Source organism: Lissotriton vulgaris, chromosome 1_1 (genome assembly GCF_964263255.1).
Source record: "Lissotriton vulgaris chromosome 1_1, aLisVul1.2, whole genome shotgun sequence".
Lineage (NCBI taxonomy): Eukaryota > Metazoa > Chordata > Amphibia > Caudata > Salamandridae > Lissotriton > Lissotriton vulgaris.
This window is the reverse complement of record NC_141685.1, coordinates 960,762,866-960,774,956: the sequence shown is the minus strand read 5'-3', so window position 1 is coordinate 960,774,956 and position 12,091 is coordinate 960,762,866. Positions and strand designations below refer to the sequence as shown.

General features: G+C 45.3%; 1 protein-coding gene and 1 long non-coding RNA gene across 2 annotated transcripts in view; one reads left to right on the top strand and one right to left on the bottom strand.

Moving 5' to 3' along the window:
* The window catches only part of TAC3 (tachykinin precursor 3), a 243,724-nt gene that overhangs the window by 46,387 nt on the left and 185,246 nt on the right, over nucleotides 1-12,091 (top strand). The window lies entirely within an intron of this gene.
* Nucleotides 3,041-4,804, bottom strand: LOC147748294 (uncharacterized). The gene is made up of 5 exons (XR_015299714.1): nucleotides 4,720-4,804; nucleotides 4,211-4,300; nucleotides 4,021-4,115; nucleotides 3,840-3,924; nucleotides 3,041-3,158 (listed from the first exon to the last, which is right to left on the bottom strand). It is a non-coding gene; the product is annotated as an uncharacterized LOC147748294 (long non-coding RNA).

Below are 12,091 nucleotides of genomic sequence, written 5' to 3'. Positions count from 1 at the left end.
CAACTACAAGTTCACCACACCCTATCACCCACAATGCAATGGGCTTGTTGAAAGGTTCAACAGGACCCTAAAAGGGATGATTCATGGACTACCTGAAAAGCTCAGGCGTAGATGGAATGTCCTGATTCCCTGCCTTTTGTTTGCTTACAGAGAGTTCCCACAGAAGGGGGTTGGCTACAGCCCTTTTGAACTTTTGTATGGGCATCCTGTAAGAGGACCCCTGTGCCTGGTGAAGGAAGGATGGGAGAGACCTCTCAAAAAGCCTGCAACCAGCATAGTGGACTATGTACTTGGTCTCCGCTCCAGGATGGCTGAGTATATGGAGAAGGCATCTGAAAACCTTAAGGCCAGTCAAGAACTCCAAAAAGCTTGGCATGACCAAAAGGCTGTCCTGACTGTTTATCAGCCTGGACAGAAGGTGTGGGTGTTGGAGCCAGTGGCCCCAGCAGCACTCAAAGACAAATGGTCTGGGCCCCACACAATTCTTGAGCAAAAGGGAGAGGTCACCTACCTGGTGGACCTTGGAACTCCCAGGAGCCCCCACAGGGTGCTCCATGTCAACAGGCTCAAAGCATATGTCGACAGGAAGGACATGAGCTTGCTCATGGCCAAAGATGAGGGACAGGAGGAAGAGAGTGACCCTCTCCCAGACCTGCTCACTCAGAATCCTGATGATGGGTCAGTAGATGGTGTTGTCTTTTGTGGCAGCCTCTCTGAGCATCAACAGAAAGACTGTAAACAGGTTCTTCAGTCTTTCAGACATATGTTCTCTCTGACACCCAGTCAGACCAATTGGTGTACCCATGAGGTTGACACTGGTGACAGCCTGCCAGTCAAGAGTAAAATCTACAGGCAGCCTGATCATGTTAGAGACTGCATCAAAACTGAAGTGCAGAAAATGTTGGAGTTGGGAGTCATTGAACCCTCAGATAGCCCTTGGGCTAGTCCAGTAGTTCTAGTGCCAAAACCTCACACCCAGGGTGGTAAGAAAGAGATGAGGTTCTGCGTAGACTACAGGGGTCTCAATGCAGTCACTAAGACTGATGCCCACCCAATACCAAGGGCAGATGAGCTCATAGATAGATTGGCTTCTGCCAACTACTTAAGCACATTTGACCTGACAGCTGGGTATAGGCAAATCAGGTTAGCTGAGGATGCCAAGCCCAAGACAGCATTTTAAACCCCTGGTGGGCATTATCAATTTGTGGTAATGCCCTTTGGTCTGAAAAATGCACCTGCCACCTTCCAAAGGTTGGTGAATCATGTTCTCACTGGGCTGGATGACTTCTGTACAGCATATCTTGATGATATTGCTGTCTTTAGCTCCACCTGGGAGGATCACCTGGTCCACCTGAGGAAAGTGTTAGAGGCTCTGCAAGCAGCAGGCCTCACTATCAAGGCCACCAAGTGCCAGATAGGGCAGACACAGGTTGTATACCTGGGCCACCTTGTAGGTGGAGGCCAGGTTCAGCCACTGGAGAGCAAAATACAGTCAATCAGGGACTGGGCTCCTCCAACCACCCAGACTCAGGTTCGAGCTTTCTTGGGCCTGACTGGTTACTACAGAAAGTTTGTCAGGAACTATGGATCAATTGTGACTCCATTAAATGAACTGACAAGTAAGAAAATGCCAAAAAAGGTTCAGTGGACAGCAGGCTGTCAAAACGCTTTCGATGACCTAAAGCAGGCCATGTGCACAGCACCTATCCTCAAGAGTCCAGACTACTCCAAACCATTCATTGTCCAAACAGATGCTTCTGAGTTGGGTGTGGGAGCTGTTCTATCTCAACTGAATTTTGATGGTCAAGATCAGCCCATTACTTTTATAAGCAGAAGGCTGACCCCCAGAGAGAAGAATTGGTCAGCTATTGAGAGGGAGGCCTTTGCTGTGGTTTGGGCCCTGAAGAAGTTGAGGCCATACTTGTTTGGCACTCACTTCAAGGTTCAGACCGACCATAAACCCCTCTTGTGGCTAAATCAGATGAAGGGTGAAAACCCCAAACTGCTTAGGTGGTCCATTTCCCTACAGGGGATGGACTTTACAGTGGAACATAGACCTGGTACTGATCATGGCAATGCCGATGGGCTCTCCAGATATTTCCACTTAGAACAAGAAGACTCACCTGGTCAAGGTTAGCTTATTGTCCCAAAGTTTGGGGGGGGGGGGGCTCATGTAGGAGAGTAGGGTCTGCAATCCTATGATCACCCAGATTTTTTGCTTTTGTTTCACTGGTTTACGACTTTCTCTGGCTGTGGGCCTGCCAATCAGACCTACAGCCTGGCTGTTCTCTCTCTAAATTACGACATGTACCCTAGGTGCATTTACCAATTGGTACTGGGCCACCTTCTCAGACCCTGTAACTCAGGGCATAGGTGTACCCAGAGCCTACCAGGGGCTGAAGCATGTATTATGCCACCCCTGGCTGGCCTCCTAAATTTGACACAACTGGCTGCATGACAGCTGGGGCAAAGTCGTGTAATCACCCTTTGCTGTAGATATAGTATACCTATATCTAACCCTAAAAATGGACACACAGATTCCTATCAGTCACTCCTATGGCAGGCCTTGACAATCCTGAAGGCAGAGTGCTTGGAATCGTGTGAGATGGTGCTCTGGCATGAGCTGAGCCTGTCTGCAGCTTGCGGAACCAAGTCCTAATAGCTGTTCCATGATAACGCATACCATATACTCTTAAGTGCATTATAATCCTCGCGGTTAAATGCTATCTTTGGTATTGCTTTATCAAAACATGTTGAGTAAGGTGTCATAATTTAGGAAGAATGGGGCCCCTGCCTAATAGGATGAACCCTGGCAAGGAATAACATGTGGGGTAAAAGAAGAACGCGTGTGCACCGGGTTATGTGCCTGTTTAAGAAAGGGAGAGAAAACTAACGAACTAATGACTAGAGACACTTTATGATTATGCTGATCTGTTATGATATTTTATTTTTTTGACATCTTTTTATGAGAATTATTTCTCTGAATTCATTATAATTGCAAATAACTATATATAAAAAAGACAATACATGTACACACAGTGAGATAATACACAGTGAAATAAATTGTTATAAAAAAATACAGAAGTGCATTCCTTTTTCAACGCGTTTCGGCGTGAGCCTTCTTCAGGAAGTCTGTATTCATGCACCAATGTCTTAAACTGAGAAACAGAGATTATATGTCATTAGTATGATGTATTGTTTTCATTCCTCACATATTCTATATATACATTGCATTTGATAATTTGTTCGCTGTGAGTAGATCTCTCTAGCAACACCTCATGATGACAACCAGCCTGAACCCAAGATTCCGTATCTAAACACACATTTTAAAATTGACATATTTAATCACATATTCTATTCTTTATATACAGATTTGAAATTAATAGGAAACATCTGAAATTGATTCTGTACAGCTCAAGGTGCTATCTACACTATATACATTTTTAGTCTTTCTGTTAGTACATACTGTAGTTGAAAGACTCAGTAGCTATGTATGCTATATACATTTCTATACATTCCATATATACATTTAGTTGACTCATAGTGCAAAACTAAAAGGCTCATGATTTAGGGTTAAGGATGAAAATATCCTCCAATTCATATATGGCTAATTTATACAGAGTGACCACAAAGTCATATCTGAAGGTACAGAAGAAAAGTCCTGTATGTGTAAGGACTGGGCTGGGGGAAATTGCACTCATATATAATGGGGCTAAGTGCAGTGGTAAATTCTCCTACTTAAGAACATATGGTAATGACTGGAAACGAAGATGGCAATGTTGTAGGGTTACATGTCCAGAAACTGGAAACAAAAAGAATATATGTAACTATACTGGTACCTTTACGGAGGATAACGTACGATGGGATTCTGGGGTCTGATGAATAATCTATGTATCTGTCCTCCAGCCGGTTGATGGATGTGTTCTGGATGACATGGATACAACGAAAAGGAGAACTCTAATTAAACTGGACAGGGAGACACTGCTTCCCACTGACTCTGCTGGTAGTTAAAATGTGTACCTGTTAGTGGTAGTAGGATTCCCACTCAATAAAATCTTCTAGGTTTGTTGACAATGTGAGAAAACTAGTGTGGATTCCCTCCATTCGGAAAAATACTGTGGGGCCAAAAGAAAGCAAGACTTTTATTTAGTATATCAATTGTTTATAAATGCTAGATTCTGACCTAGGCTATGTTGACAGTGATTCCTACCTGGGTTGGAGGGTATTGTCTCACCAATCAAGGGACGCCACTATTATTAGGAAAGGATATAAACCGTCATGATTCCGGTGGGGACACCATCTGAAGAAATGGTAAACTGTTAGCTTGTAGGAATGTGCTTGCACAACGAAAATTCACATTCTACTTTAAGGGAATTAAATGAGTCCCAACCCCTTTCCCACATTATCTAAGAAAGCGGAGGTGTGGGCTAAACATACATGTGCGCTTCTGATTTCACTTTAACGTGTTATTTATGAGAAAGGTGCTAGATATAGGTATGGATGTAATCCTGTATACTAGCAAAGATGGGATTGCAACTCAGCGTGAAACCTGAAACGGATGCACGTTCTACGAGCAGCATGGAGGCTGATAGAGTACAGACTTGTTACAACCAGGAGTATTAGACTTGGGCATGAAGTAAATTGTAATTCTATTATGCGCGTAGCAAAGAGGTTAAGCAACGCGGAAAAGGGGGAGCTCGGACTAACGAAGGTACTTACCGATGCTTCTGAATTCTGTTCGTGGCCCGTGTGACCGTCGGATATACCGCCCGTAGAGGGGAATGAATATTTCCGTGTTTTGTAGAGAGGCGCTGTTGCGGAAGTTCACAACTAACGCGAGACGATAGACGGGCTGGCGGATGGAAAGCAACTAGCGCAAGTTGCTATGATCTGGCAAACTGGGGCGCCATATTGGACTAGTTTACTAATGTGTATAAACTAACTAGTCTCTCAATATGGTTATGAAAAAACAAAAAGGGTCGTTTCAAAACTGCACCAAAAAGGGAAGTGTTTGTAAATGGTAACTGAGTACTAAAATAAACCGATGTGGACATATCATTAATTAAATTAATCTGTACTTTCTAAATGACCCTCTATATATACATGTTCCTCCTAAATGACCCTCTATATATACATATTTTACGGGCCACCCTTGCTGCTAAAGACTAAAGGTGTACCAGTGTACGGTGTGAATATTGAACAAATAAGATGGTGGATAGACCGGATATGTCTTAGTGATATGAATCGGATTGCACTCACATGGTCGCCATTTTGAGACGGGAGAGCCTGTGTTGTGAACTTAAGAAATGTAATACCTCTGTATTCTGTAATGTTATACAACTGATTAATGCCAGAAATATATTAACAGAGTCCCGAGTGTCCTCTGTGTGAACATTACTGTACTGCTGGTGAGACTGGATGTGGTGAAGCATAAAATAATCCGAGATAGGGGAAGGGGGGGGGCCTGATAGAAAGGGGAGGGAAGGAGGGGGGGGGTTTTGGGGGGGGGGGGAGGGAGGGGGGGGGGGGAAGGATATATATGTGCCCTTGCTACCCAACGTAGAAATCTTCTGTGAAGGTAAAGGGAGTTATAATATGTGCTTTGTGGTCAATATGCATAAGGAATGATATTCATGGCCCAATTATAAAAATATAATGCATTTATAGCTCAAAGCTATGTTTACATATGTGCATAACTATTGTTATTACATAATAGCTTGTTCCCAAGGTATCTCCGCATTTAATCCTGTCACTGCTGTTCCCAACAGAAAAATCCAATAGACTTCTCGCAGTTTTCTTATTTTATCTATGTCTACGCCTGATTTCGGGTGTATTCTTTCCAGGACATACCAAGACATTTGGTCTGGCTCGTGATTCTGTGATAAGTAGTGGGGAACCATGGGAGCTGCGAGTTTATGTGTCCGAATTGCCGACCTATGTTCTGTGAGTCTTACATGTAACGCTCGGCCTGTTTGTCCCACATAGCCTTTCTGACATGGGCAAATGATCAAATAGATCACGTTGGAGCTTTTACAATTATTTAGGTCTGTAGGTTTGATCAGTTGTTTGTTGAAGGTCAAGGTTGCACCTTGCAATACTGTGGCACATGATTTACAGTTTGAACATTTGAAGGTGCCTGTAACTGGGAGTGTATTGACAATGGATTGTTGTCTGCTAGGGGTTCCTTGTGTCATACGGGAACGTACTATATGATCTTTTAAAGACTTGTTCCTTTTATAGGCGAACATTGGTTTTGATAACTGATTCTCTTTAGGTATGTTCACATTCAGTATTGGCCAGTGGGCACAAACAGTTTGTCGAATTCTTTCGTTTAGTACTGAATGTTTAGTAACAAACACCAGGCTGGGGTTAGTTTTTTCTTTACTTGGTGCCAACAATTGTATATACTCTTAAGTGCATTATAATCCTCGCGGTTAAATGCTATCTTTGGTATTGCTTTATCAAAACATGTCGAGTAAGGTGTCATACGAATTGGAATACTAACCCCTCGCCAATTCTGGCGACGCGGTTAGCATTCCACCCTTCTAGAGGGACACAACATGTATGTAACTGTGAACCCCGGTTAAAGTTAAACGAAGCCTCAGCTCCACAAAATGGATGCTGCCACCACAGACACGAGTCTGACCCCCTGCAGCTGGGAGTCCTTCCAGCGAGGGGAGCCTGGACAAAGGGTTTCCTGTCAGGGGCGGTACTAGCACCGTCCCAGACAGGGTTTTGTGTATCCTGGGTAGGCAGGGCTTTACAGGAAGGTGACTGCTGAGTGGCACCCCGGTGCTCACTACGCATAGGCCGGTCAGAACCAGTTCCAGGGGCACACCAGCCCCTGGCCTGGGGAAAATCCGGCATGGGAGAGGGGTGTAACCACCCCCCTCCTAGTCCCACCCATAGGCAGGACCTAGTCACCGGGTCAGCCCCTTTTCTTAGTATAAAGATAGGAGCGGGCCCCCTGTTCAAATTAGATCATCTTTGGAATCAAGACACGACTTTCTGCGAAAGGACTTCAAGATTTCTTCTTCAAGATTCTCCCTTGTGACTAAGGAGTAGTCACCCTGCATCCGCAGGCACCATCTTAAGAACACTGCGGTCTGCTGCAAGTCCTTCCTCAGGAATCCGACGACACAGCTCGACGAGACCCGGCTTCCCTGGCACCTCTGACCTCTACTCACCTCTACAGCCAAGCTGAGAACCGTGAGTGCGACGAGACCTCGAGGGACCGGCTATCGCCAAGACTGCACGACTTCTTTCCAGCAAGCCCGCCGAGTGACCCTCTGGTGAGTGCTTTGGGGTCCGAGAAGCCCCGACCCTGAGCAGCTCCAGCACCGAAGTTCAGCCTCCCAGCATCTCCACGATCTGCGTGGGGCCCTTCTGCTTTTTGCTGCTCACCGCGTTGTTTGGCTACTAGCCCGCTGGCTTGTGGCCTTCTGAACGACGCCCGACGACATCACTGCTGCTGGTCTGGTTGCTCCAGACTGGCCCTTGCTCCCTTCCAAAAGAGGAGCACCCCGGACCCTCCTGGTCCACTCAAAACGCCATTTTAGGTCCACCGCGTTGGCTTGAATTAGCCAAGGCTTTGTTGCCCAATCCTGGGTCCAGCGACGCCGACAGCTTCATCCATCGTGGGACAGCTCGCTCCTCCATCCTGGTCGCCGACAACGCCTCCTGGTCCGTGAGATCTGCAGAGCCCAGCGTCGCCCACTCACCTAGTCGAGGTGACTACCATCCGGTGCCCTCCTGGTGCCACCTGACTACTGGCTAGTAGTCACGAACTTGGTCCCCTCTGCTTTCAGGTGTCATCTATCTTCAAGATCCAGGCTTGGATCACTTCGAACTCTCTTCACTGGTCGCCTGCCAGCATCTTTCTTCCAGGCTCCTAGTCCGTCTACGAGGATTCCCGACGTCTTTTGAGACCTATGCAGCTGCAGCCCATGGGCTAGGTAACTTCGGCATTTCGGTGCCCCAGCATAGCCTCACTATCCAAGGGTCAGAATCCACTTTCGTTTTCCTCCTACCAGGTCGGGTTTGCCCGAGAACACTAACTTTGTCTTTACTAGCTACCATAGACTTTGTCCCGCATCACGCGTGAGAGTGCACACTCTGCACCCGAGTCCCCTGGGTCTCCTAGAAGTAATCTAACGATTCTATAGTCAAGTCCTAGCGATTCCAAAGCCTATTAGTACTGTACTTACCTGCTAGTAATTTCGCATTCCACTTTCAGAGTATATGGTTTTCCGTGCCACTCGGGCATTTGTATATACTGTGCTAACTTAAGTATTTTCGTAAGAGTTTTGTTTTGTGCTTAGTACCCTGTCCTCATAAAGAGTACAGGGCTGTTGTGATTCTAATAAATACACTGTTTATTTTCATAACACTTGTGTGGTGTCCTTTCACTTGGTGTTCATGGGGTATATGTGTGGTATAACAGCTGGCTTAACACGCCCTCTCGAGTCTTTAGCCTTAGACTGCTCGTATCCATGCTACTAGGATAGCTGGTCTATAAGGTTGACTTACAATCAATCATCAATAAGGGTTGTCTGGACTGAGACATAGTGTTCACTAGAATAGTGAGCATTGCATATCAGGCCAACTTCTCACACTGAGCAGCAACAAGTACATTCCCATGGGCCCCTGCAGTGCAGATCACCCCAACACCATCATAATTACACTCAGGAGGCATCTTCAACAAGTGTAGAGTGGAGCGCATAGATTATTGACCTTATCACAAACCCTCCCCCTCTATCTCTGAGCATTTTCCCTCAATGTCCGGAACTCCCGAAGGATCAACCAACACCCTACTCTTCTTTAACTATTACTATAATCAAGAATTGCAGCTTGTCTTCACCTTCAGCCGCAACTTTCACAACTAAGCTGAAGACACAAGTTATACTAAACACAATAACATCTAAGTGTGGTTTCTGCGCCGTCAGACAATACCTCCTAGCTGTTCATCACATGATGCTAGTGATTAATACCCTCAATATAAATACATCAAAAGCTAAGTTTCAACCCTGAGGTAAATGGACCACCTACCAACTATCCACCATTTGACCAAAAGAGCTAGACCCACTTCTTGACCCATCACATCAAGAAAAAGACCTAGGCGTGATCATGGATACGCTTAACCTGACTTCTCAAGTCAATCAAGTTACAAGTTGACCCGTTTACAGGATAAGATGCATACATTGTGTTTTTCCTTATCTGGTTTCGCTAAAAAGGTACAAGTCACATTCAACCTACTACGCCCCGGGATTCGTCTAACTGTATTTACCTTTCAGGCAGCGCACAAAGTTCTGAAAAAACAGAACGGAGCTGCGAGACAGTTTCTTTACTTTTATATGCGATCCCACGTTTTCCCTGCCCTTGATTCTCTACACTGGCTGTCTATGACTAAATGTGTCATCTTGCAAGCTGTGTGCCTATTTCATCATGCCATCCACGGCTTCGGATCACTCTTCCTTCAGCACTATCTCCATGGCAACCACTAAACTAGAGGATGCTGGCTCCACGATTGACCATCCATTCCTTCAAAAAATCTTTCACACTAGAAACTCTTTCTCATTTCAAATGGCTAAGATATGAAACTCACTCCCTGCTGGAATAAGAATAATTTACAGCAAGCTGAAATTATGGAGCGTACCAAAAGCCTGGCTATTCCCATAGCTTTTCCCATGCCCTTAAGTTTGATGCTATTGGTAAGTAGTAAATAAAAGGGTTTTTGACTGAACGGAGCTGCTTGGCCCCTCCCCCCCCCCCCCCTGGGTATTGAGACCCTCACGGGTGAGTAGCGCAATTACAATTCCCCTGATTGATTGATTGAAAAGGGTAAATACTCCCATGTGCCGCTGGATGTGTTCTCCCATCTTAGCAACCCACGCCAAGATGCCAAATGCTGCCATATCACGGTTAGAGCACATCTCCAGCTCTCACGCGCCTCACACAACCCTTCTCATGTAGATCTAACTACACACTCTTCTAAACGGTGCACTCTGAAAGGCTGCCCAAGAACCCAGTGCGAAATGGAATGATACGCAACCCAATAGGGAATATAAAGAGCTCTATAAATGCTGCTATACGATTCAATATGGTGGGTCCTTACCCGTAAGCACATTGGCTGAGAATAGAACAACTTTCCTCAACGTTCCAATACAATAAATGTAAGACTGCATTCTTTTTATGAAAAGTTGGATTTTAAGCTAAGCGTGTTCGGCATACGGACATCGCTGTTCTGCTGCCTGCACAATGATGTAAATGACACCCTAAAAACAATGCCTGGAAGGCTAAAATGTTTTTGTGGTTGTTCCTATTTTGTAGAGTGGGACCGTGGAGTTCAGTATTTTCTGTTTGTTTAGTCTGATTTGCTTGGAGTTGGTTCTTTTCTTTTGCAGCCCCCACATAAATGATTGTTGCAAAGTTGTATTTGGTTCCACTTTCACATCAAAAGTAAATGTTGTAATTCTAAGTAGACTAAGGCTCAATGCTGGCTGGTTCAGTAGTTGTAGTGCAGGTAACGTAAAGTCCCATCTCACTGATGATGCTCACATTGACTAAAAAGACATCTGTGGTTCCTTCTGTGCAGTCAAGGAGGGAATGGCCAAGGGACTTGTTCTGGACTACTTCTTTAAAGTGAGATCTGACCGATTTACGTATGGCTGATCCCCCTCTAAAGTATAATATATTGCAAAATTGAAATGGCTCACTTTTGCCTCACCTCCTATATACATTTGGATTGTAACCCAGACATCTGGACATTTCGGATCGCGTGGGGGGTTACAGCGGCAATTAACGTAAGCAACACCCTACTGGTGAGGTCCTAAGATATAGCCATTCATTTGAGGGTGCTTTTGTTTGTGCCAACAGGATATGGGCTGGCAGCTTGGTACTGGTCTGCTGTTTAACTGGTTCATCGTCTTTGTAAAAGGGCTGGTCTGAGATGTATCTGGGTGGTGGTTCTTTCCTAAGAGGACAGTCTCTCAATTGAATTTCTGTGACTAGTTGCTTTGTGATGTTAAGTGGGTCAGACATTGAGAGAAACTGACCCTCTTTGAACTGTACTTGACTGGTGATAACCATAGAGCTGACAAGAGTCTGGAATTACTTCTGTTCTCAGAAGAGAGAACATGGCCCAGGCACTGATGCTGCACTGTTGGTTTGGGAGGTGGGTCAAGCTGCTGCATCTGTTTATAAAAACACCAGGAGTTAAAAAATAAGTCATTTTTGTAAAGTCGCAATGGAATAAATGGTAGTACGAATCATTTTCACTTCTTTTGAAAAGTCGATTTACAATGCTATGCTTTCGTATGGGTCCTGAACAGGAAACATGTACAACAGAAGGGCCACTAACCCCTTCCATGCTGATGACAGAACGGTTCCGTCATCAGCATCGGTTGAGCTGTGCTGATGACGGAACCGTTCCGTCATGACTCCGCCCGCGCAAGGCGGAGTCAGCGCAAGGGGCTAAATGAGGTAGTACTTCTGTCATGCATTCACCGGCTGCAACAGCCTCTTCATCCATTGTGCTAATCTAGAAGGAGTCCAGGTACCTGTAGATCAGCCTTGGTCCTGCTCCTATAGAATAGTGCAGACCGCAGTACCAGGCCTGGACCCCTCCAGGCAGCTACACGAGGAGGCTCATGCCTCCTCAGTGAGATCCAGCTTGAGTCCCTAAGCACATGAACACAAGGCCCAAGTCTGGGTATGCCTATCGCACTGCTGCAACGAGCAACAAATGGATGGAAGGAATGCTTGATTGAGGTCATCTCTTCCACTGGATATCGCTAGGAATAGCATTCCATTCCATCACTTTTACTCACAGTTTTTTAGTCCCTCCAGACAGAGACCAGCCATATCCAAACAATTCTTGTTCCTGCTCTTGAAGGAATGTCCGAAGTGCCAGGCCGAAATGTACGGTATTTACCATATTATGCAGATTTTGGTGCATTAAACACCTAAATGTTCATGGTATTCCCCATATACTTATAATAGGTGTTATTTATCGGACCCGATAATTGACTAACCCTGTGGTATTGTTATTTATCAGGGGCAATAAATACGCCTCAAGTCGTAATCAGGTCCA